At 36.4% G+C, this 27,663-nt stretch overlaps 1 protein-coding gene across 9 annotated transcripts in view; it reads left to right on the plus strand.

Moving 5' to 3' along the window:
- Positions 1-27,663, plus strand: part of LOC128860577 (zinc finger protein 316) — a 128,059-nt gene that overhangs the window by 80,613 nt on the left and 19,783 nt on the right. For 8 of the 9 annotated variants that reach the window (XM_054098178.1, XM_054098176.1, XM_054098180.1 and 5 more), the window contains exon 3: positions 12,140-12,265. The gene's annotated coding sequence lies outside the window, so the exon portion shown is untranslated. Of the gene's footprint in view, positions 1-6,472; positions 7,559-12,139; positions 12,266-27,663 lie in introns of those variants that run through there. The other variant, XM_054098179.1, reaches the window with a different exon arrangement.

Here is a 27,663-nt window from a genome sequence, read left to right on the forward strand (position 1 = left end):
AACATTGTGCTTTAATGCATAATGCAATACACGCAGCACATTTTAACGAAATATTTTCTTTCTCAACCATTTTGTAGTTGTTCACGCAGGAATTCCAGTTAAATTCGCACACATGCACATATTTACTTGCGCCCAAACTTACTTGTATTACTCATTACCAGTGCAAGACCATGCAGCAGGCAAAGGCTCGTCGCCTTTTTGTGTTTTTTTGTTTTTGTTTCGCCTTCGTCGCCTTCAAGTTCTTCACATGCACTACTCTTAACTTGCCGCATTTCACGGTAATATTTAACATTGTTGTGAGGTAGTTTTCCTTTTTTCAAAGCTGTCACATTTTTATTTTTCGTTTGGTTTTTGTTCAGAACTTCTGAAGAAGTACTTCATTTAGTAGCTGCTGCTATTGTTGTTAATAAACTTTTTGTCCACAATTCTTGTTTGTAGATAAGGCCAGTGGCGTGAAAGTGAAAACTACCGGTAAGCAACAACTAAAATAAGACAGTAAAAAGCATAAAAACAACAAGTCAACTGTGGTTGCAGTAGTTACTGCTCTGCGATTCATTATTTCTTGTACTTCATTTTCTCGGCTACTGCTTCTTCTTCTGCTTCTTCTACTTCCAACACGTCAATTCGCTGCTCCTTGTTTGCGAGCAACCGGCAAACTTACAGCCATTAATACCTTACCCTGATATATGTAAGTAAGCTAGTAGCACATGCTTGCTTGCCGTGGTCCTTCCACCATACTCACACACCCGCCAACCGGCAACCGCCTAGTGTCTGCAACGACAGCCACCCAATAATCTCGGCATCTGCGCTACGCGCCATGCAAAACTAGTTTCGCTACGGTTTATTATTACCATTTTGCGATTCTGTGTTTATTCTTGTTGTTGTAGTTTTATTTTTGAAAATTTCGTTTTGGTTTTCGCTACGGTTTTCGCTTGGTTAGTTAGCGCTGATAACAAAACTTGGCTGCTGGCTGCTGGCTGGCTGGTTGTTGGCTGGTTGACTGCTTGTTGGCAGACGACGACGAGACAAGAAGGATTAAAAAGGATAGAAGCGTACATAGACAAAACAAAGTTGCCGGTGCCGGTGGCAGTGGTAAATATTGCTGCAACAACAATAATGGAATAGAAGCAACAAAAAGCTGGAATTCCCCCGCAAATATCAAAGCAGCCAAAAAGTCAAAAACAATAAACTAGAGTACTAACTATTACATAGACACGCACAAACAAAGACACATAAGTGAATTTGTGCGTGTACGTGTGTTTTCGGAAAACGCTGAAAAGCTGCTGTCTGCTGTCTGTTTTATTTTTCACTCACTTTTCTATGGGCCATCGGTTTTCACATGCACACACACACACACGCGTATGTGGGTATATATCATACATAGATCTCTATGAATATCTCGGCATGTGGCGCGTATGAGCACAATCACAAACACCTACATGCACAAACACACATGCATATTGGCAGCGTGTTGTTCTTACAAATTTCCATTGCGCTGTTTCACTTTTATACCGTCGCGTTGGCGCATTCTTGTTGTCAATCTGTTGCTGCAACAAGATTCGTTTTCATTTGACGGTTTTTGAAGCCTCGAGTTATGCTGTCTTTTTACGTTTTAGTTCTTGTATTTGTACATGCACTGTGAAATTTGGGTTAAGTTGTCAGCACTGCGAGCGAGTTGCTTCAAGTTTTAGGTTTCTATTTTTGATTTTATGTAGAGCTGCGAGTCTTTACACCAATGCACTTTTGTTTTGTAATTGGGTGAAGTGGATCTGTTTTGAATATTAATTTTCTGCTAAAAATTGAAATGAAAGTTGACAGTTGAATGGTTTAAAAAGAGTTGGTGCGCTTTATTACTGCAGTTGTTGATAGCAAAGAATGACATTCAACTACTTAATCCACTTCCCAACACTGACAGGTACTCTATATATTCACGCGTATGCTTACTTTAATATGTGAGACTCAGAATTGGACATGGGGAAATGTGGGATATTACACTCCACTCACAACCCGTCAGCCTTTTTCAGTGTCGAAGTAGCCATAGGTTTTGATAACGAGTTTTTAACAATTCTACAATACATATATGTCCTCCCTAACCGTCCGTTGGGTACCCGGGCCTGGCCAGACTGGCTTTTTCGACTTTGGATGTGAACTTAACATATTTCTATTACAGCTAACGACTTGAGCTTCCAGGTAGCTCTCCAAATTTTAATTTCCTATCGATATATGGATATAACCTTTTAAAAGGGATCTTCGAAAAGACGAAAAAAAGCCATACCCGGGTGCCCCGAAGGTTTGAAAAAAGTTGTCCAATGGAGGGTCTTTTGCTCTACAGATTGCTGATATTTTTATTTAAGAATGCATTAACTGTTTTTCATTTTTGGATATCGTATTCTGCAGCTCAAAACGAATTCATAAACATCCAGCTGCCCAAGTAGACCTAGCAAATATATTGCCTGGCTTAGGCGTAGCTGGTATATGCTAAATTTTCGTGTGGTAGCATCTATACTGCCCAAAGCAGGCCCAATTTTTCAGCTCGATTTAGCTCGATCGAAATTGAAATAAATTGCAATTTAAACCAATCAAACAATCTGCTTCTCCTTCTCTTCGCGTGCTGATTCAGGTATCAATTTCGAATCACCTCCAACACTCGATAATTTTAATTTTTGGGACACAGTATTCTTTCTGCAAGAGCTCCCAATCAAAATGGCTTACGAAGTCCCTTACCACTGAATAATATTCTACCGCATCATAGAAGCAAGCGATCAAAACCGCACCTGCACACCTATTTAATACTGGTGACGTGATTTGGAACGTATTTTGAAGTTTGTATTAAGAAAACATCAGCTCTCAGTTCTTGTTATTGTTGTTGTTACAGCAGAATAAACATTCTCCATAAAAGTACAGGGAATGTTGCTGCAGTGATACGAGTAGCCCTTGGCCGGATATAAATTCGGATCGTCCCTGTAACGTAGAACCGACTGTCGTGGGAACGTAATTTCATTGAGTTATCTAAAACTACACAAGATGACTACAGCATTTATGTTTTTGAATCCGACCCTCTAAGTTTTCTCCTCATGCACTCATCTGCGAGTATTTCTATGTATAAGTACATATCCCAACAATTTGATGCTGCGCTGATGAATATGTTTCAGGGAGCTTCGTTGTTCTAAAATATATTTTGACTTGTTCGCTAACGACCTGAATGTCATCATCGCAGCTCTACTGTGAAGTCGAGTTTTGAAGGAGGGAGGACTACCTCGCTCACTAGCTTTGCTCTAATATCAAGCTTTGAATGTCATAGATCTCAGTTTCAAAAACGCTGCAATAAGCTGGGAGAAGGCAACAGATTTTGTGCTGATATCTAATTTCGAGACTCAGCATGGTCTAGAAAAATATCAGATTCGCAGGGAGAAATAGGTTCAGCAAAGTGGGGAATAGAACGTGGACTTTGTGACTAAAGTCTATATTCTTCATCCGATAGTAAACTTTCGAAAATTGTATGAAGTTTTGAATTTCGTCGTCGTGTAGAACGCTATCAGATCCTTTGTCATTTCTGTCTGTGAAATAAAGAATTGAACTTCTTAGTTGTGGCTGAAGTCTTCTCTTGTGATCACATAGTCAGCAGACTGCTTCAAATTGAATTGAGTTTACAGACTAATCGGCTCAGTTTTCTGATCTCAATACCATAGAAAACCGATGGGTTGAAGCTGTGGGTAAACAGAATTTTTAAATTATAAATAATTTATGGAATGCACAGAGCGATACACTGCGTTTTGCTAATATGGAAGTATGACCTCTGATCGTCAGCCGCACTCTGTTAGATACCATAAGTCTCAGGTTACGCTAGGTTGTAGATCAATTGAAATATCTACGCATAGATGAAGTTTCCAAATATACGCCTTTAGGTGGCCTGTACGATACCGTAACTTATACCGGTGATTACATTCGGAATACCGCCTATAGTTTTGTGAAAATAGATTCTTATATCATCAGTTCTACGTGGTATCCCATATCTCTTCCAGGCGAAGTGAATGCAGAAGCATTTATATTGAAAAGGTGAGGTAGTGCTAGCTGATCTGTAAAAAGATCTCACTTAGACCTCTAGGGTCCATTGTGTTGCCAGTGCTATTTATCCGTTCAGTCTTTCGTTAGCGATATCCTTCAAGGATGGAAAATATGTTGATCCTAGACACATTTGTCGAGTCCAATAAAGAGCAGGGCAGTGGCTAAGTAGGTGTTCCAAAGTACACCTAGCCATTTAGCTGCGTGATGTGGGGTGAGACAGTGGCCCGTCAGTACTCCAACCAATATTTTGCAGGCTTTTCTAGACAGTGATAAAATAAAGTTTGCATTTTTCGTATTCCAAGTTCTCAGCATAAGCTTGGGAGTTTTATACGAGGTTGAGTATCCACTGCATTTCCAGAGGTAGTTCCTCATTTAGTTCCGTTTTCAAAAGTTTATGATTGACGTGCTCAAGCTTGGCATGCGAATACCTGCCTTAACAAGCTCATCGGCTCTCTCATTCTATTCCTTTGTATCCTGGTATCCAGTAAATAATGAGCTGCCTATTTCCGCAAAGTTCATCCATTTTGAATTTGCACATTGCGACTTAGTGCAAGGAGCCATAATTGTTTTAGTATCCGCTTTGCCATCAATGAACATTTTTATCCAAGTATTAAAAGGAGTTAGTTCCAGAGCTAATTCACCTCTTTTTTTGGGGCATAAATTTTAGCTTGAAATATAATATAGTAATTAGGGAGCCTGAAAGACTTTTGGAGATCAAATTGCGGTCATATCGTAAAGTATTTATCATTTATGTAAATGCCATCCCAACCAGCTTCCAGCTTTACAAATTGTATGAGTAAAATTCAGAGAAAATACCTCTTAATTTTAATGGAAAAAATCATTAAATAAAACGGAAGAATTTACAAGTCACTTAGGTGAAAAAGAAACCTGTAGCACCGCCTTCAAAAGAACCTACGTTTAGTTGAACAGCAAAAGGTACTTCATCAACTAAAGTGTAGCTTGTTAAGCAAATGAAACTCAAGCATAGCAGTAAAGGCGGACGACCGAATAAAGCAAAGAAGTAAGGCAAAAACAATCAATCGAAAAGAAAAACGCGATATAACGACAATTGAGCAGCATAAAAACAGGCGGCGGCTAGGAAGCAACGAATTCCGCAAAACCAAAAAAATACTATATGGACAGATGTGACTCTGAATGTGCCTTCAAAGTTTTTTGTACTGACGTTTTTACTTTGTAGAGAAATGTTTGGCAGAATTGATGAAACTATGTAAATACGCCACTGCTGCTATTTGTATGTGTTGAATTGAAGAGCGCTTGTGCTTGCGTGAATTCCCGGACAGCAGTCCAACACATTAGCACTACGCGAATACTCACGAACTCTACTCCCATCGAGTAGTGGGATTGGAGCGATGCATGACATACACAGATATGAATAGGAATTGAATGATTTCGTGCGTTCGATGAGAGAATGAGACATTGCAGGTGAGAATTCCACAATTTAGATGGAGTTGCATGAATGGGTGCAGAGCAGATATGTAGTTTAGAGAGTGAGTGCTTTAGAGAGCATATTTTAGTAGTCGAGTTAGTGGTTTAGAGAGTGCGTTATTCAAATGACGAGCGGTTTAAAAGGCAGATATTTCAAAGAGTGCAAACGAGCATGAGAGTGTATTCCAAGGAGCATTTGTGATTTAGAGAACTTGTGAGTTTTTTACGCGCATGAGTTAGAGCACCATTTGTTGGGTGACACTCAGCGGTTTGAGTAGTTTAGCGCGCGCTCCCCACAAGAGATTTAATTGCAGGGTCTACTAGTATAAAGAGAGCAACTCTCCTTGACACGTTTAGTATGTGTTAGTGTATAGAATTAGATAATTTTCTTTGCCGCCGCTTGGAGCATAGTATGAGTGAGAGCAGCAATACAGCGAAAAAAATGGGGAGCGCGCTGTTAATGTATGCGTGCGTATCTGTGTGTTGTTGCGCTATGCTTGAGTTTTTCTATTTACTCATGTGATTGTGTGTGTACAATTTATCTATATTTTACCGCATACAATGACAAGTGTGGCGAATTTATATCATTTTTTTCTATGCGATTATTTTTTTCGCAACAAACAAAAAAATTTGCGCAAACGAGCAGACGAATGCGCTTAGGCGTTTAGTATTAGTTCGGTTGGCACTGTTATTGTTATTGTTGTTGTTGCTGCTGCTATTATATGTACGTATGTATGTACGTTTGTGCTTTTCTGTGCACTGATTGTGTGTTTATGTACATCTATGCTAGTTCTTTTTTAGAGATTCGAATCAAATGCTGCTTTGCCGTGTATATGAGTGTCAGCTTATAAGTGTGTGTGCTTGGCCAACTGCTGGTGTTGCTTGTGTTCTATCTGTTATTGTATTGAACATTCATTCGTTTGTTGGTTGAATTATTCGTTGTCGCTGTTGCCGTCGTCGTGGCCGTTTGGTCGTTTTTGTGCTCAGCAGCACACAGCTATTCAGCGCGCCGTTTCGCCGCATTTCGCAGCAACACAACTTTCGGTGGGTCGTTCGGCGGTTCGTTGATTTTTTTGGATTTATTACTCTTTGTGGCCTCAGCCGACGGCTGCGAATTGCAATCTAAGCGAAAGTCAGAACATTTTTTGCAAAAAGAAAAAACTTCCACCCAGAAAAAGATATTTTCAGAAATAAAACAGTATAAAGCTACAGAAATAGCACAAAAAATAAAACATTTTCAAATCGGAAAGTGAAAAACGAAAAACGAATGCATATTTTGCATTATTTGTTTTCGGTATTTTTATTTAATCAATTTTTTTCTTCTCGACAATGAGTGTGAGTGCGTTCTGCTCGTCGTTATATTAATTCGCGTGGATTTAAAAAAGCCTCAGCGTCAAGGCGTGTGACTTTTGGCAAAAAAACGAAAAAGTATTTGTGCAAACTTGTAGGCATAGCGATGGCTAAGGAACATCCACGTAGCACTACAAAAACAACCCTCTGACCCGTGGGGCGGTGGGGTTAAGGCAGAAATCGTGAAAATTCAAAACAACAGCGCGACCGGAAAAAAGACAAAAAGCAAATGCTACTGTTTGTGTCAGTCAAACAACGCGACTGTCAGCCAGCCAGCTAGCCATTTAAGCAGCAACGATAACTACAACTCAAAATATGCTTATACGTACATACATATACACATACACACACTCATATGTATGATAATCCGAATTGTGCATATGAATAATAGCACAGCGTTTGCAACAGTGCTTTTCGATGAAAACAGATCAAAAAATTAATATTGTTTTGCCGGTGCGAAAATTAAAATAAAATTAAAGAGTAACAATAACAACATGTCTAGTGACTAGCGGCGGCACTGTGTTCGAGTCGCTGCTTATTTGATGTAGTAAAAGTGTTGCTGAGCAGAGTGTTGGTGAAGGATGGGGCTGTTGAGGACATGAATGATGAGTTCGTGTTTTTAGTGTGCAGAAGGATGTGGATACGTAGTAAAGGTGCACTTGAGCTCATGCATAAGTAGCTAAAGTGGCGAGAATGGGTAATTAAATTTTAAGTATAGTCTAATTTGAAAAAATATTAAATTATTTTGAAAGCAGTTGTGATATTTTATTAATTGTATTTATTTTAATGTTTAATTCATTTCGAGTTCAAAATATCAAAATCGTAGCTAACCTCTTGCAAGTCAAAAACGATTAGATGAAACATCGCTAATGAGAAAATCTCTCTGAAAAGGTCACCAGTTCGGCAGTAAGTTTACAAAGCTCGTTAATTTCTAAGACACATTTTTTTTGGCGATGAGCTGGGATTATAAATTAATTTAAACCACTGATTCCACTAAAACATCCGTCCTCCTCTTTTGGATTTTTTCTCAACCCCAGGACTGCTTCCGCATTGCATCGAGGTAGAGGTCCAAGACAGAGACACATTTAGTACTTACTCACTCTGCGTTCAGGATCGCCTGTTTTGAAAAACATTTGCTTAATGCTGCTTAGCATACGTTCCCATTTCACACCTCTTTTTCGGATCATATTTTCAACGAAATTTGCGACGGCATTCCATCTTTCTTCGCCTATCATCATTTCCTCGATTATTTCTTCGGATGTTGCCACCTTCCACATTGCCAGTTGGAGGCGCATTTATGTCTGCGCAAGGGCTATCACTCTAACAACAATAAGTTAATTAATTAAATTTAAACTGTTAGTTTTAAAAGTTTTTGAAATATTTAAAGAAATTAAAGAAACCCTTTTAAAAGTAAATTCTTCTTCTTTATTACCTTAGAGGTATTTGTAGGCCTGTTGATTTAAGATATTTGTACAAACTCCAGCTGGTGTAACATAAGTCAATTTTTTCTAAGTTTTTAAAAGTTTTTGAAATATTCGTGGAGTTTCATAGCTCTCCTGCTAAGCTAGTCCTAACCAGCAGCCTTACCAGTACTTACGGAGTCCTTGTGAACCTTTCTGATTTCAGATTCTTGCCTAAACTCTTGCTGGTACAACACGAGCCAGTTAATTCGAAATATATTTCCTTTTTTTGGAATTGAGCAACATTTTGCCAATAAAAAAATACCTTCTAGTTTTTAAACTTTTAGTTTTGAAAGAGTTTTTGAAATGCCTAAGGAGTTGAAAAGCTCCGCTGTGAAGCCAACTTACCGTGCCCTTCGTATACCTTTCTGATTTGAGTTATTTGCCTTAGCTTCTGCTAACATGACACCATTCGAGATATATAATTTGAATTGAAAAATATCTTTTCAAGTTATGTAACTTATTCGTCAAGCTAAACAACTGCACAGTCTGAAGAGTATAAGTTATTTGACTTGATAAGATTCATCTTCTGTCCCGCTGCTTGATTAGGATTTTTCAAAATATTTTCTTAATACTTTTCACTTTTTCAGTATGCGGGTTACAGGCATAAACCACAAAGAAAAAACCTGCTGTCTTACCCAATGCTAGAATGATTAGGCACGAGTCAGTTGGGAAAGTCCCGAGAGCAAAATACATTTTTATAATTCTAAGTGATATTATTACGTTTTTTTTTTGTTTTTTTTATATTTTTATTTTAATTTTTTTTTTTTTTTTTGAGTTGTTATATCTGGTTGTTTTCTTGTCCGAGATCAGTGAAATAATTAGCATTTTTTCGTACAATTTTTTCTGGTGCCTTTTGCAAAAATATACTTCAACCATTGGAAAATCATTAATCTCCATTATAATAAGCATCCCATTACACGAGCACCTCCCATTCTCTAAAGCAGCTTTAAATTGTCGCTGCTGGCGATATCAGAGAGAAATGCTAAGCCAGCGAATATTTGCTCTTTTATTTTTAAGTAAACTTCCTTCTTATTTCTCATCGTACTGCTTCACATACAACCTGTGCCCATGCATTCCTGTTATCCTTTCCATTCCTTAACACACCTAGCACAATTTTATTTTCTCTTTTGTGCAACATATGCATGTATGTATGTATTTCATGGCTTGCAACTCTTTTTTTTTTTTGTCAGTGCTCTAAGCGCTCATTTGCCCATTGTGACTGCTCAGTGTCAGTTTTTTTCGCCAAGTATACAGAAAAAGTTGTTTCTCTCTGCGTTAGAGCTGTAAAGGAATCCAATAGGTGTCGATATGTATATGTATACACATACGCATATACTCGTATACGAGTATAGTGTGCTTTTTTCGGTTGTAAAGAACTTAATATAAAAGTATGCAATTGGGTTTGTGTGAGGGCATTACTATAATTCACAGGGGTGTGTTAGGGCAACTTTGCCACTATTTTCTTTTTTATTAGGCATCTTTTTTTCTACTAGGAAGCATATACTTCTATGGACTCGTGAAAATCATAACGATTATTAGACTAATTTACGCGAACTCTTAAGGCCAAGTCTATGCTGCCAGAGAATGGCATAATTTGAGGAGTGATAAAAGGTATGTGCGAAGGTGATAAAAGTTATCCGCAAAGCTGCAGTCAACTTGTGAGAAGGGGTAGTAACAGGATAGGTATAGTTTATGTAGGCATTAAATTTAAATGAAAAGACATTTTTCGAAAGAGAATTCATTATCTACGTATAAAAAAGAAACCCACTAGAAATGTGAAGGCTTCTCAATATTTAGCTGAGGGCTTACCAATACACAAATATAGCATCCTTGTGGCTTACGTAACCCTTCAAATGGAAATGAGCTTCGTGTAAGCAGATGATTTTTTCAGCAAAATTTACGAATGAAATGTAGAAAGTATTAAAATTGCCAATGCTCGTGCGACTAGAATTCTTGCAATATTGTAACTTTGGAATAATTTCATGAATTTGATTGCTGTTGTTGCTATTTCAGTAGCAAAAAATATCCCATACATTTCCTGAATTTGGTTGTTGTTGTCGTGATTGATAAATATTCCCCGTACATATACAGGGAATGCTGCTGAAGTGGCAGTCCTTAGCCGAATATAAATCCGAGTCGCTCCGGTTAGGTAGAACCGACTGACCTGGGAACATCATGAATTTGGTCATTGTCTTCAGTTCTCCTAGAAATTGATTTGTGGGAGTATAATAAGAAGTAAATCGAAAAAATTAAAAAATATATTTATACAATCTTGAGAGTTATTCAATAACGAAAATTTTGGTATTGAGTTTCTTAAAATAAGATATCTTTGGTTCTATTTAAAATTTCCAATTTTTTTTAAATGAAAAAATGATATAATTATCTAAAATATTGCAAACAAATTATAAAAAATTTTAAATTAAAAATTATAAAAAAAGTGTTTAAATGAATAAAAAAATCTCAGCTATTAATAAATAATAAAAAAACATCTGTGATGGATGTTTTCATAAATGGCAAATAAAATATTTCTTAAAAATTTTGCGAAAAAAAATTAAATATCCAGTCCTCTTATATGAGAGGGAAGTAACCGCGACAATCACGAGACGCCTGCAAACTTTTATCAACCGCTGCCTGCGCCGTATTTGCGATTTTTTTGTAGCTAGGCGGGCCCTGCCTTGGAACTCCTTCGAACAAGCCGGCCGAGGAGTGGTTACCACCTGGAGATGCTCAATAGAAACTAAAATTAACTCCTTGGTCTGACATAGAACAAATTGGGATAAATGTATAGCTCAAAGCCCTGTCCGTTGGCGAAGAGTTCCTATTCTTCAAAGGAGTTCAAGGAAAAAAATAAATACCATAGATTTATATTTATTGGCGAAAAAGAAATCCATTATTTCCTCGATAGATGACTGTAGTGATCGATTTCCCATAAAGTATCGATCAAGCAATTTTGAATTTTATACACATTGTGAAGGTGACATTTCACACTAAAAAAATTCGTTTGCTGCTTTTTGTTTGTTCCATTCAGGTGTGAGTTACAGGGTGTTCACCATGGAAGTGAACAATGGGAAAATTCAGAACATTTTCAGTTTTTCTTTGATATAGGCGAAAATGCAAGCCAGGCCGCTCAAATTGTGAAAAAAAATGGATGCAAATATAATGGATTTCTTTTTTCCCAAACTAATGTAATATTTTTCTTTGAAGCCATGGAATTGACAAATTTTTTTCTTGAGTGATTTCCCTTATTGCAGCGATATTATCGGATCAGTCGATTTAAATTACTTTACTTGCCTTTTTAATTCTTGCCATATTCAACAATTATAGCGACTGAAAATGTATAAATAATTTTTCGAAATATACAAGTAAATATCATAGATCCACCGTTTCCGCTTGAACTGAGACAGCTATTTAACCAAAATACCGTCGAAAATTAAATTCCAGCATGTAAGACCCTAATCACCCACTAAGAGCAAATGATTTTGAATGAGGAGATTCTGAAATGCATTTTTTTCAGTTTTCCCAATAGTGCTAGACTGGATTAAATGATTGCCCCATGGATACGAACGCTCACTTTGTCGTAAATCCGAAATTTCCTAGATTATGGCAGTAGAAAATTTTTTTGATCAGTCTACATATACTTGCAGACGTAAAAATGTTGCTCATAATAGTTATTTTTTAAATTTGAAACTCTGAATATGAATTGTATTAAAAAAATACTTAAAATCATACTTAAAAATATTCTATTATACATATGTATATAAAAATACATCTTTGGCAAAAATCTTTATCTCTAACTGCTTTGTCTTACTTTTCAGATCATTACCTAATCAAAAAAGGACCCAACATCTTTGGTACCAAAAATATCAAATCAATATAAATTTATTGATCATCACCAGAGTCAGTGTAAGAAAGCAGACTTCGCAGTACCTTCATTGCTTGTGGTGAGTATGATAAGCAAAAAATATGTATATGCGATTGTAGGATAAGCGGATAAGAAATTGGAACCTACACAACACTTTTTGGCGTTTAATTAAAATGAAGAAAAAATCTTACAAAAAGCCGGCAAGGCATATGGGCACAAATGCAATGCAAAATAAAATTGCAAAACATAAATCAGTGTGACACTAATGAGGCAAAAATACACAACAAATACAAATCCTACGTACACGCGTGCTTATGAGAACTTGTTTATTTGCTTAGGAGTTTGTGCAAAACACATAAACAAATTGAAAAAGAGGAGGTAAAAATAAGCTGCACTTAACTAAAATAGACATAAAAGTTATAACAAAAAATTTCAAAGGCTTAACTTGAAAAAGGAATGGTTTAACGTAAAAGATGAACATTTGCCCATAATTTCAGATATGCACAAGTATGTAAAACTGCTTTTTTCAGTATTCAAAAGCTTATTATACCTTAAGCAAGTGTGCTAGGGAAACACCGGCCGTTTTAGGGACGCGGTCCGCATTCTGATTTCTGCAGAAGTATTTGTAATGATGTTAACCCAAGATCTATACCAGACTTCCTGGTAGAATAAGGTAATACTGACAATAAGTCAAAGTCCATGCGCAACTGTCTATGAAGATACCCCACAATGCGCGAAATGCCCTTAAGTTTTTCGGGGATCATTCCTACAGAAGCCTGGCTCTTTTGGAAGGTTTATTGAGTTAGTTAAAAACCGATGCAGTTAAGAGTTAAAAGGGATTAGCTACGTTTAAGAAAACTATTTTTCACTCGGCATCTCAATGCACCATTTGGCCTATTAGCGAGTATTTTACTACTCAACTGCCTATTTCGTTCATATCGGCAACTGTTAGCAATGGCAATTTTTCTTAATGAGTAAATTTTGATAATGTCTCCGTTATCAGAATCGGCTACTTACTAAAAAAAATACTTCGTAAAGGTAATTTACACAGGCCGACATAAATTTTAAACACTCGACTTCCCTTTCATGGCTGAAATCATGCCTGTCAAATATAATTTCATTAGTTGAAATTGTGAATACTAATACCCATACATTTGTGCCACCTTCTGGAGTGCCACAAGGTAGCATTCTTGGCCCTATCTTGTTTATACTTTTCTTTAATGACGTTGGTTGTTGTCTCAAGTATACGAAATATTTACTCTATGCAGACGATTTGAAACTTTTTCGCAGAATTTCCTCTCTATGTATCCGAAGTGTTATTACCGGAAGCCTTGAATGATGAGAATGACTGGACGCTGCAAAACAAACTACGTCTTCATACTTGTAAGTATTAGCACATGACGTTTTCTAAGTCCATGAATCCCCTTTTGTCAACTTATTACTCTTCAAATGTAACTTATGTCTCCGTCAATGCAATTCGTGATCTTGGTGATATTTTTGATTCGCCTTTTACGTTCAATAAAGAAATAAGGATACGAAATTTTTAGCGTCTGGAAACTTAATTTGAAGTCGGAATAGCAAAAGCATGTTAGATTTTCGTAGTATTCCAACTTAGAAGTACAAAACTTATGACCCTGGGCTATATTTGAGGTTTTGTAACGCCATGAGGCATATCTCAAATGTCGTAACAGTATTTCAAAGCACAACTTCTGATTTTCTAAACCTATTTTGATATGAAAAATTTGAATTCGTCTCTAAAAGATCGTTTTCTGAAATACAAATTTGGATTTTGGAGGTCAAGAGCATTAGGAAAACAGAAGTACAGTTTTTGGGTTTGAAAATGAATCAATTTCTGTGGGCTTGTTTTATCCATCTATGCATATTTTTTTGCTTCTCTGAATTTTAACCTCACTCAGGAATGGTAAAATGTTGTTCTTTAAAATAAAAAAAAAGTCAAAAATTTGCAACTACCGTGCATTCTTTGTCCGCTATGAGAAAAGTGTAAAAAAAATTTAATAACATATTATGGGAGAGTTTTCCACTTAAAGATCTGTGGTATGCCCTGAAAAAAGTGTCCGCTTGAGAGTGGTGTCCGTTAGGAGGGAGTATACTGTATATAGTATACATAGTTCATGCAGTCAATATTACCACTAAGCAGATTTTTCTGCCAAACCTGATCGGAGCTGAACTTGGTACGTCATACCGGCATCATTTCGAAGAGGAACGAATTACTTGCACCATCTTGTTGAGGCCATAGCAGGTTTCAAACAGACTACGCCTTCAATTTGCAGTATGGGTATATGAAAATTATATATGTAAATTCGTCTCATCATTTCTCAAAATGTTCTAATAGCTGCAATTCAAACGGGTGTATAACTGTATTCCAATCATTTGCACCAAGTAAACTCTCAAAAACGAACGACGCAAGATTGAAGAAACACTGTTGCAAAAAAGTTAAAAATAAATTTGCCAAACGAGGTACAAATAATTAACTGAAATTTACAAAAAAAAACCAAAAAAAAAAAAGAAAACGTTTTCTCTGTGCGAAAATAGTGTCTGTCAATTTAGTTAATTATACGCAAAAATTGTACGCGATGAATGACAGCCAAACTGACGATTGAGAATGGGCGATGATACGGACAACCGGCATGTGGGGGGACTGAAGCTGAGTTGCAGAAAGATACATACACTTGGCGCGTTGGGAAAGCAAAAGAACGAGCACGAATGCGAATGCGAATTGTATCTTGCAGATACATTAAACCGATCACTAATTGTATGTACGCGAGAAGTACTGTGTACGGACGGACGAATGGATGTAGTGGTGCACTGATGTACGCGAAAAAAGAGATAAATACAAAGAAATAATAAATAAAGAAAAATTGCGCTTATATGCGGTAGATATACATACCTACATACATACATACACACATACATACATACACACATATATATATACATATATGTAAATGTGTGTATTTGTAATCTTATATTGGTGTTCGCGTGCTAATTTAATGTGCAGATATTGTCTATAAATAAAAGTAGTTAACGAAGAAGAATATAAATACAGACATACAAACATTTATATAAATACTTCGTAGGGAGATATTTTGCAAGAGTGGCAAATTTCTTGATCACAACTATTACACTTTCATTGAAATTTAAACATTGTGGTGTTCAATAATGTTTATACATATGTCCAGGCTTTAAACTGAAATAAAAATTAAATTTAATTAAAAAAACTTTTTCAACTAAAACAAACATGAAGTTAATGAAAAAAAAATTTTTCAACTGAAACAAAAAAAAAGTTAATAAAAAAAATTTTAATTTTTTATTTTGCCTTCTCCACAGCATTATTGACGCTATATGAACTTTGCTTCTTGTCATGTTCTTAATGACGTTTTAAGCACCTGATTTAAACACTTCTCTCTACAAAACCCATATTTCATCACTTGGGACAGTTTTTTGTTTGTAGTTTTTAATTTAAAAATAATGCATTACGGGGGTAGTTCAACAAGCTTCAAGTTTATTTCACTGAAGATGTTGGTGTAATTGTGTAACTCTAAGTTTAGGTTAGGTTTGATTGGCCTGACTAGCTGAAAGCCATCACATAGACCCATTGGTCCTTAGTGGTACCAGATCGAGCTTGACCCTTACACTTCCTTGTTGTAGACTTCTTGCAATATAGTAATAAGACTGGGTCTTTTGCGAATCTAAGTAAACTCTGAAACTTTAACCCCGAGAAACATTCTAACCTCTCAGAGCTTCTACACTTTTCATTCGGGTTCTAGCGAATGCAGGGCAAGAACATAGAAGGTGTTCTAAAGTTTCCCTCTCTTCTAGCTCATTGCAAAATCTACGGCTATAATTTTTATAATTCCCATTTTGTATGCGTGTGCCGCTAACAAATATTTATCAAATACGTATAGCGAGGCCTCGGTCGATGACGTAGATAATATACGCATACAATGCTAGCTCTTCTCGTCCTAACCGGAGAGCACATAAACCGGAAAAGCTGAATTCGCGGCACATACCTTTTGGGTACTTGCGAACGATATTCACCGAAGTAATTTCTAATTTGATGCCTACTTGAGCAAATTGCTTCTCAGAATGGCGAATGCCGTTCGTTATTAGGTTAGTATAATAATAGGCTGGGAGTTGCAAAATCACTGTTCTAGCTCTTCTCTGTTTAAACAACTTGAAAGCCATAAGCTCGAGGAAGCTAGAGGTCCGAAAGCACTGCGAGCACTGTGCACGCTTTGTTTAATTAGTCAAATGCTGATTAGCCGCCCTATGCACTATTATTTCATTCATCTGTCATAATATCCACAATTCTCATATGGTTTGTGAGACACATGTAAGTCAACTATTTCATCAGTTACCTTCTGAAGAAGATCTAAGTGCTTTAAGCAACTTAGTTAGTGGATTGAAATCAATTACAGGTATCACAGTCAGCCTTAGGGCCATCGAGTGTCTTATCTTAGACGAGCAACCTGGCTAACCTAACCTAACCTAAGATTTCATCATACAGATTTATATCTTTGGATGACTGCATTGGCTTTAATGAACCTCACAGGTAGTTGAACAAGTGTTCCAGGCAGTAAGAGCCCTCCAGAGTTATTAGGCTCAGATAAGTACGTTTTTGTGACTCAGCGCTCAATAGATAAATGCTCAAGTGCATTCAAAAGCAACTATTCATGGCTTTATAAACAAGACGTTCCAATTCACTTCCCCAACAGATTTCGTTTTTTGAATTAGCAATTCGATTTTTTTTAATTTTTTTAAAATTTTTTTTTTCAATATTTTAATTTTTTTTATGTTTGTTTATTTTTTTCAAGAAAAGATAATTGTAGTAGTACTGGCGCCAAGTTCCGTAAAAGAACCAACCATTCTGCTTTATAGGAGTTTCCTACAGGGGTTTCCCTTATACAAGTTTCTATTGCACGAGTACATGAATACAATTTGCACACATATAATCACTTAAAAAGAAGAAGTACTACATATATACATATGTATGTGTATTTACTGTGTATGTATGTATCTATAGTACTATATTCACTGTGTTGCTTTGATCGCTTTATTGGCAAATTTTCGGCCACCAATGACTTTGGTGATGCTCATTGACATCGTCCAAACTTCGTCTCTTCGTCTAACTTAATCAACAGCTGTTACTTAATATATGTATGTATATATTTATATATATTTTTATTTATTTTATTTTTATGTATGCAATTAGTTGCGTCAACTTACGAGAAGCTATAAATGAATTAAAAAAAAACCCATGAAGCTTTCTAAATTATCAAGAAATTTTGTCTTCTACAATTTTTGGATGTTCCCATAGAAAAAAACACACACAAATTAAATAAACGTGGCAGCAAAAACAATAATAATTATATATACCCTTCGCGCGTTAGAGAATTGTTGAAGTAAAGTGGCGAAAACGAACAAAAATACGAACAGCTGGTGGCAATAAGAAAATTCATACAAAAGGCACAAAATAAATTAAGTAATCAAAAAGCCACAAAAGCAAAAACAAAGCAAACAGTAAATGATAAAAAAGTTGCCAATTTTTTATAATCAAACTTTCGCGAATTTCGTTTCCACATCTTCCCTGCCGAACATACCGCCCGCTGAATGCACACACATATGTATGTACATGCATATGTAGTATGTAAGCCCAAGAGGCGCTGGAGCGGCACTGGAGCGCGATATACACCACTACACTCAATTCTTCATTAAAAATACATACATACATACGTATATACTATATATATTATTGTATGTCTGAACGCGCGTCCAGCCGCTTACCACCAACTGCCAGCCGCTGCGACGACGCGTTCGCGCGATTCGCAACGCATTCGCATTCGCGTTCGGTTCGCATTTCGCCTTTTGAAGAGTTCATGACTCATTTCATTTTTATGGCGAAAATTATTTTATATGTATCTATGTATGTACAAATGTATATTTCGTTATGGATGTACGTGTGTACGTATGTATGTATATAGGCATGTATTTATGTGCATATGTTTATGCACAAGTTTGTGCCTTTTCATTGTTGCGACTTTTGCACTTTTATTTTTGCCATTTTTGTGGCGCTCTTTGTTGTTATTGTAATTTGCTAGTCATTTGCGCGCATTCATTAGCGCACACAAATACATGCCTGAAAATTAACAGAAAAAAATAATAATACCTACATACATGGAAACACACATACACACACACATGGACGTATGTATGAAATGTAAAGCTCTGTATCTGCACATAAATGTCGGGACATGGATGTAAATATATAAGTGTATACATATAACTACACACGTATGTCAATTACGTCTGCAGCAGCTCATCCAACACACATCCATGCACACATATGTATTTACATTCGTTTATACACAAATACATCCAGTCTTTTTGGCTATCCACACAGCCACACTACAAACATCATTTGCAAAGCAATTTTTGTTTCGCTAATATCTGTATTATCTACGCTGTGGTTATTCTTATTGTTGCTGCGCTCTTCCATGTTTCACTTCAAGCTCGACTGCTTCCCATTCTCAGCATTTCTGTTTGTTCTGTGTGAATTTCTTTTTTGTGGTGAGTTTTTGAAGTTTTGAAAGTATCTCAGCGGCTGGTTTCTATGCTAAAAATTTGTATTTTTTTGGCAGTAGTTTTTTTCTTTTAACTTCGCTATAACCTTGAATGTGGCTCTATTTCGGTGCGCAAATTTCCAAACTGCCATAGCAAAGCATCAAAGTATTCTAGGTAGAATTGGTTAGTCACTTGCTAAAGTATGTAGACATCTAAAAACAACAATTGAAATAATGTTAAGTGTTAAGGCAAAGCAGCTACATTTCGCGCTTTTGGTATTGCATGCAATAATCTTAAATGCAGGATTATTAAAATGCAATTCTTCTTCTTGATTGAAACTATAAACAGGCAAGAAATTTTGTTGAACTCTACAAAATATTCTCATCAAACTTTTCTGCAGTTGATTTTTCAAAGCAAAATTCGCCTTTATACGTTACTTGCAATAAAAAAGAAAAGCAGGAAAATTGATTTTAATATTGGAGAGCCTATAATTTTTGCAAATGGCAGCGTATTTCAATCAAATTTGACACTTGTGAACTGAATTGATTGGTGCGGCACTACCTTTTTGGGGTGCGTTGGTTCGAATCTCCGTGGATGAAACACTAAAATTGTTTTTTTAATAGCAGTCGACCCTCGGCAGGCAATGGCAAACCTCCGAGTGTATTTCTGCCATGGAAAAGCTCTTAATAAAAAATATCTGCAGACATCAAATGCCTACGATTTCATTAAATAAATTAAAAAAATTAAAAAATGTTGGCCGTTCGGAGTCGTCTTAAAATTGTTGGTCCATCTATTTGGGGGGTCAACATCAGAACGCACACAACAAATAGGAGGAGTTTTTTTCTAATAGCAGTCGACCCTTGGCAGGCAATGGCAAACCTCCGAGTGTGTTTTTGCCATCGAAACGCTCTTCATAAAAAATATCTGCAGACATCAAATGCCTACGATTTCATTAAATAAATTAAAAAATGTTGGTCATTCGGAGTCGTCTTAAAATTGTTGGTCCATCTATTTGGGGGGTCAACATCAAAACGCACACAACAAATAGGAGGAGGAGCTCGGCCAAATATTTAAAGAAGAAAAAAATATACATAAGGAAGCTATGCAGCTGTATACAAACGTGCAAGCAATGGAACGCGTAAAGGTCAAAAGAAAGATTTCCAAAAAATCATTTTTTTTTAGTAAAAGAGTATTCAAAATCAATATTGTATGATTAATTTCACGCCACCTTGCACTTATACTCTAGTTACAAAAAACCACATCACTTGGTATTGTCAACCATCAATAAGATTATGCTGAGAGACTTTGAAGTATAAAATTTAGTATAATTTTTTATGGAGGTTATATTTTACAACTCACCCTCAACCATCTGTGTGATCCTTCTGCCAGAAAAATATGCCAATGCAAGACTGAGTCTTGTCGAGTCCCTATGCTCCCGAGTGGAGTGAACAAGGAAAAACAATAAATATTTTACAACTACAGCAATATTGATTGATTCCTTGGGGAACGAGGAATTTCACTTACCAGCAAAGTCAAATTTAGATTGAGCTAACCATTAAGAAGTGTGTTCCTTTCTCTAAAACAAAAATTACACCAAGAATGATACAATAGAAACAAAATTGCGCCATCAGAGAGTGTGTGACGTCAAATCATGCGAGAGATGTGAAAATATGAACAAGAATGCAAGAAGAAGAATAAATTGCACAACTGCCACGTCACGCTTACAGCGATTTTTTGAAGTTCGCTGAGAGCAAAATAGCGGTACTACGGAACCTTATTATTCGCTCCATTTACCAGGTTTGAATTTTAACTAACGTGAAAAACGAAATTGAGGTACATACCTAATATCTCTCGATGGGTCGAAGTTCTGGGAAGTTAGAAGGGTTCGTTTCTGTAGGCACAATAACGATATAAATTTGCTCGTAGCACTTAATTAAGAGTTGCTTTACTACTGCGGCATGAGGCGAGATCAGACCAAAAGAAGTTAGATATGCCATGAAGATATACCTAAAAATGCCCAAAGTCTCTTCAGTAATCACTCTCTGATGTAGGTTTCTGTGTTAATAGAGCCAGTAGTTAGGAAAACTTTACTCGTCACGCCGCAACTGATGATGGCCTACCAAGTGACAATTTTTTTTAAATACCTCAACCTTTTGATTGTCCTTAATTTTCCGGGACAACTCCTCTAGCATCGACTACATAAAACTCTTAGCTTGAAAGTTGAGAAGAGTCAGAAAGAACGTGCGTTTCATAGTACATTACGCAGCATTCATATTTCTTCACGAAAACCGTGTACGTGGCTTAAACACCCACATCGTTTTCCGCTGCATAGCGATCTTTTGCACTTTGTACCTCTTCAGCTTCTGTTTAAGCTCTACGTACAAATGCCTTCGCGCACCCCAGCATCTTCACGTATTTTTTCTTTGCTGCTCATATCTACTGCGAAAATTTACCGGCACTGATAATTGTCACCCAATACCTATACCTGTATGTAAGTATAATTTGACATAATTTCGGAAGCTAACCTTAAAAAGATTTTAGAGAGGTTGTATTCGAAATATATGTATATGTATGCAGCTAATTTTGGTAATGCCTGAAATGAATTTTTTTTTTTTTTTTTTTAAATACATTTATTTGCAATCTATTCATAGAACAATAAGCAAATTAGTAAACTAAGTAAATTTGACTTATATTATTGATCTCTAGTGAGATGTAAATATGTACAAGCATTTACATATTGTTTAATTTAATTAATTAATTTCTAAAGGGTAGATCTTGAACATGATGTCTTTTAAGTCGAATGATTTCATTGGTTTCGTCTGATAAAGTAATTGCCAGTAAGTTTTCATGATAACTAATTCTGCGTAAGTATGTCGTACTGAATCGATTAATTTCATTTTTAATAAAAGGAATATTTAGATCTGAATGTATGGCTTTATTCGTGATGTACCAGGGAGCATTTGTAATTAGTCTTAAAGTTTTCGACTGAAATCTTTGCAATATTTCAATGTTTGAATTCGAGGCTGTGCCCTAGAGCTGAATGCCATAAGTCCAAACTGGCTTCAATAAAGCTTTATATAATAGGAGTTTAGTCTCAAGATATAGAGTTGATTTAGGCCCAAGTAGCCAATACAGTTTTTTGGTTTTCATTTTTAACAGTTTATTTTTGGCTTGAATGTGACATTTCCATGTTAGGCGCTTGTCTAAATGCAATCCTAAGTACTTGACGCTATTAAGTTTCGAAATCGTACTGCCATACATGTGGCAAGGAGGACAGTCGTTTCGGCTTAAAGTGAATAGCACGTGTACAGATTTATTTGTATTGACCTTTATTTTGCAACGATCTAGCCATGACTGTATCTCATCCAGTTGCTTCTGAACTAAGTTGGAAGCTTCAATCGGAGATTGATTTGATGCCATTATAGCAGTATCATCAGCATATGTAGCAATAAATACGTTTTCAGTTTTTGCATGTCTGAATGAATTTAAAACAAAGAAAATATGTTGGCATCTTATTTTCTCGAACTGTACACTTTATACAATTTGCTGCATAGTAAATACCTTCAAATCAATGCACTTTGAGTTAATTTCGCTTGCTGAAATATTCTAAAATTGGAGCTTTTTTCCATTGTACATAAAGTGATTCCTCTGCGCTGCTTTTTCATTTCAGTTGACTGATCTTTAAGACACAGAGGTTTTAATAGAATACGACTGGTTCCTAACTATGATATTGCGGTAGGCCTCAGTTTGTAATCTGAGTACGACTAAGCAGTTGTCAGCAGCAGGCACTTTAACCTCACCTAATCAAATTTCAATGTACTGCCTTTCTTCGGGTCTTAAGTGGGCCATTCATTTAGCTCAACTTGGTTTATTTCCTGTTTTTCAGTTTTAGATTTCAATAAAATTTTCTACTCTGATATATTTTCTTATGCTGGAGAATGATCGGTAGACTTATTTCGAATTTCTACCTGTACACCTCCTTAAGCGCAGATCATAAGTATTAGCGGAGGTACAGTTTTATAGTCTAAATTTAACGACTGCTGCCCGTCGAAACGTGAAATTCGCGCGCATTTGTGATTAGTCATTGTGATTCAGTTGACTCAGACTTTGCGCCGCATAGGCGGAATTATGAATATTTTTTTATTTCTGGGCCTCTCGCAAAAACCATCTGCCGCTAATCAATATGTCATGAAATATTTCTTTTGTTTACTTGAAACTCGTAACTTTAAACTTTTACAACTGCCATTCCCATAATAGTTTATTTGTAATCAAAATATTCCAGATAAGTTTTCATTAATTCATTTAAATCTATTAAAGAAAATCTCCCAATCAACACTTGCCGACAAACGTTCAAAAGAAAAACTTAAGCCCCTCCCATATTTCCCTCCCAAGTTGCAGCTAACACCGTTTCAATTTTCCACGCTCAACAGCAACAAATATGTATGTGTGTTTGTGTTGTGTGTATTTGTATAAACACAATGGTGTGGCTTTGCGTTTAGTGTATGGCAATTCGTCTAGCAACTCCAAGCTGTGAGCCGCTTTGGCATTGGAGTTGGGAGTTGCTTGAAAGTTGCGCGAGTAAATCGCATCAACGAAATGAGTGAATGAATGACTGAATACAAAATATTGTTGTATGCCACAACAGCCAGTGTAAAGGAAAATGTTGTAAGTTTTTAATGGCTAACTAAATTACAAGAATAGTTACAACAAAATAACATAACAACATTAAACACTTACAACAACAAATTGCAAGCGTTTCAACTAAAATTTCACTACGATGTGATTTGATTGGTTGACTGCTTGTTTAGTTAGTTGGTTGGCTGGCTGGCTGGCTGCCTATCTGGCTGCCTATCTGGCTGGTTGAGTGTTGTTGAAGCACCTTATTTGTTATTGCTATTGTTGTTTTTATTGTGCTTCTGGCCAACTCGCATGATGGCAAGCCGTAAAAGATATGCTTTTAACCACAATCCACAATCGAAGAAGTGACGAAGTTGAAGAAAGAAATAAATACAGGCAGGCGGCAAAGAAATGCAGACAGTGAGAAACTTTGAGGCGCAGAAAGTTAGTTGTAGATCGGACGAGAGTGGTAAAAGGCGACAGAGAGTGTCGACCGGTGAAATTGCAACGAAGTAGGCGTGCGGCAGCGGCATTTTGATTGTTGTTATTGCTTTTCCTTTCAGTGACGCCACTGCTGCCACTGATAATGCGCATGCTAATGGCGATAGCGATAGCGATGGCGATGGAAATGATGATGATGATGATGTTGTTGGTGTTGGTGTTGCTGTTGCTGTTGTTGTTGTTGGTGTTAAAGCAGCAGCATCAGCTCCAGCTCCACTTCACTGTTGCTGATGACAAAGCAGCACTTGCTAATGACACTCTGCTCATGCTGATGTTTGCTGTAGTTTCTCTCTCCCATTGGCCGCGTCATGCAAGTTTAATTAAAGCAATGAATACCCAATAAACATCGTGTCGGTAACTCTGGCTTTAAGCACACTTTCACCGCCACTTCTTTCTTTTGTTGCTCCTTTGCCGTTGCTGGCATTGCTGTGCTGATGTTTTTGGTGCCTGCTCTTGAATGCTTGCAAAATTTATGCTTAAAAGCTGTCAAAGTTCAACGCCATCGCCGAAATCTTTCAAATATTAGTGTCAAAGTTGTTGTGGAGTTCGTGTGGGTCCATTTTTTGTCTTTTTGTTTTTGTGCAACTATATTGTAGTCAATGGCAAGAAAAGATATTAAAGTTGTTGCTTGAGACATGAGAAGTTTTTTTAGATAATAAGAAGCTAAATTTGGCGATGAACGAGGATGTACGCGCACTGATATTGATGGGTTTTATTGATAGATTTAGTCTCAGGCTATTTTGCAATAAATTTTCGGATAATTTAATTTTTTTCAAGGGAATTTCTCTTTTCAAAACTCACTTTTTCTGTCTTTTTAATACATAAGATTATGGAATAATATTTAGTTAAGTGTACCTTCCGTTAAACATTTTTCATTTAAAATTGGTACTAGTAGGCGGTCACCGCCGCCAAGAGAGCTTCGTCTGCTTATGACTAGGCATTTGCTTCTATTTACTAGAGTCAGCAGTCGTGTCAAATATATAGCTAGCTAGTAAGACTATCCTAATCCAAAGTGACTTGGAACCTGTGCGCATTACTTGGAGCCTTCAGAGCCTATGAACCTTCCACCAAATGAGGGAGGCTTAGCCATAGGTGGGTAGCTTTCAATGTAATTCTTTCAAAATAAAAAGGAATAATATTTATTATACAACTTAAAAACTTTCGGCTTCAGCTTCAGTCGTGTTCGACCACAAAAGTGCAGTTCGATTTCGGTTCAATTTATGTAAAAGCCAAAAAAGCCGAACTTGGCCATGATTTTTTAGTTATTTTTTCTTTTGCCCAAAAAATATATAAACTTTTAGTTTTTGTAAAAATTTTGGAATACTAAATGAAAGCTCACATTTGCTGTTGAAAATAATTGCTGTGAAATATCTACTGATATCCCCTATCAAGTGTGGCTAGTGAGAAATTGTTCAGTGCTACAGGTCCGTTCTATACTGATTAGGGATGCCAACTCAAATATCGGTGTTTTCCAGATGTAGTTGACTTTTGAGTGTCAATTTGAAATTCAAAGCGCTGAGCTATCGTACCCCTAATCCATCGGCATTGATGACCAATGTAAAGCCGCCACAGTTACACCTCCTTCAGTGACTTTGCTATTCGAAGCAAGGAGCGAAACAAATTTCCGAGGACGACTACGTCTCCTGAACCACCGGAAATCCGGAATTAATATCGAGTTGAAAGAATTAAAAACTTGTTTATTGCAATAAAAGCTTTTCAATTTCCAAGAAACCTGTTTTTATTTACTTATACAATATGGTGTAAATTGATTTGATTTGCCAGCTGCATAATTCATATTTACAAATGAGTCAACACACTCAGTCGAACTGTGTAAGCTTTTGTTTTTTTATCCAGCCAGATCGGTCTACTTCTTTGTGTTTGGTATTCACTCTAATCGAGGAGGTCGATTGATTTTCCTTTTCCATCAGGATGCCGCTTCAGTTCACGCCTCAGCAGCTGTCGTGGAAAAATTAATGGAAATAGGGTTCCAACTCGTTTCACATCCCCCCTATCTTCAAGACTTGGCTTGCTTGGATCTTTCGGACTATTATTTGTTCCCCAATTTGAAGAAGTGGTTGGCGGGAAAAACATTTTATTCAAAGGAGGAGGTGATTGCAGAAATGAACTGCTATTTTTCAGACTTATACAAATCTTATTATTCTGAAGGGAAACTAGAACAACGTTGGACGAAGTTTATAAACCCAAAAGAAGACTGTATTGAAAAATAAAAAGGTTCACCTCAAAAAGTTAAGTCTTTTTATTTATGCACGGACTTTTTAAACGACCCTCGTACAGTGCCGTTTGTGCAATTTTTGCGTAATAAAACGTCAGTTTGAAGCATCTCAAAAAATACATTTTTATTTACTTTTTCACCCATTAATATTCCAAAAGTCAATGAGAAATTTAGCTAATATAATTTAACAGAAATGGAAATTTGGCCCTCGTTGATTTTTGATATCTCTTTTTTTTTGCATGCAATGTTAATTTTTGATGTATTGTGGCAGGAAAAAATAGAATGGACTATAAAACTAAATACGCAAAATGTTTCTGAAATTTTTTTTTTTTTTTTTTAATTTAAATGTTGATAAACAAATCGCGGTTGTCCACGTTGGGTATTGAAAAATACCCACTTCCAGTATATAAAAGTAGTAGTTTTGTGGTGCATATTAAAGTAAAAAATGGTGACTTACACTTCAATAGAAAAACTGGCTTAATTTCAAAACAAAATGAAATAAAATTTTGTTTAAAAAAAACTAAAGTTCTGATTATAGTTTTTTAAAATGATAAAATATTACTGAAGTTTCAACAAAGTTTGGAAATTTGAATTACAAGGTTCCTGTTATACAATGAGTTATACTTTTATAAAAAAAATTTACAAGAAAAAATTAGTATGAAAGTACTACGAATATTTGAAAAAAAATTTAGTTACCACGTTTTTTGAATATTTTTATTCAACAGTCAAATAGTTATTTAGTTATATGTACGTACCTGTTCATAAGCATATAAGTACATTCACTTTTCCGCCAAAAATTCAACTACTTCGAATATTTCGCTAGCAAAAGTTGGCCAGCATTGATTTTATTTTTGCATAAGCTGCTTTACGTATTTTTTGGGTTATTGCAGCATTTTACTAAATCACATACACACCCATACACATGCAAGTTGTCATAGATAGTAAATTACCCTAGCGCAGAACATAAATCGCCGATCGCTCAACACAACTCAAAGCAAAGCAAAAGCAAAATTTACTATGACTAAAATATAAAAATATATTTCCAACATTAACAGCAACTCAGCAACACGACATCGATACGCATGTCCCTCACCACGGATGCCTATGTTTGCATATACATACCTAGGTACACATACACATACAGCACATGCATACATATATCCACATGTGCATTCATATTGACGTCGGCCAAACGCATTAACGTAGCCCCAATCGCCGCTGACGCCAAGCACTGCAGCTCACAGCTCTACACTCTCACTGCATCGCTGCGCTGTGCAATGCATGCGTTCAATGCGTTCATTTTGGGTTCAAGGTAGTTTATGCGTATCACCGCCGATATATGGTGCGCTGACTCCGCCGGCTGCTGTCAACGCAACCACTACCGCTACTACCGCCTCCGTCTCCGTTTGGTAGTCATTGTCAGCAAGAACTATCAGAGCACCACACCACCGACTGACGACTGTCGATTGCCTGCTGCTGATTGCTGATTGTCGATTGCCGTCGTCGCTATGCGCCTAAAACGCTCTCGCACTTTGTTCAATCAG

The sequence above is a fragment of the Anastrepha ludens genome, chromosome 4 (assembly GCF_028408465.1).
Source record: "Anastrepha ludens isolate Willacy chromosome 4, idAnaLude1.1, whole genome shotgun sequence".
Classification (NCBI taxonomy): domain Eukaryota; kingdom Metazoa; phylum Arthropoda; class Insecta; order Diptera; family Tephritidae; genus Anastrepha; species Anastrepha ludens.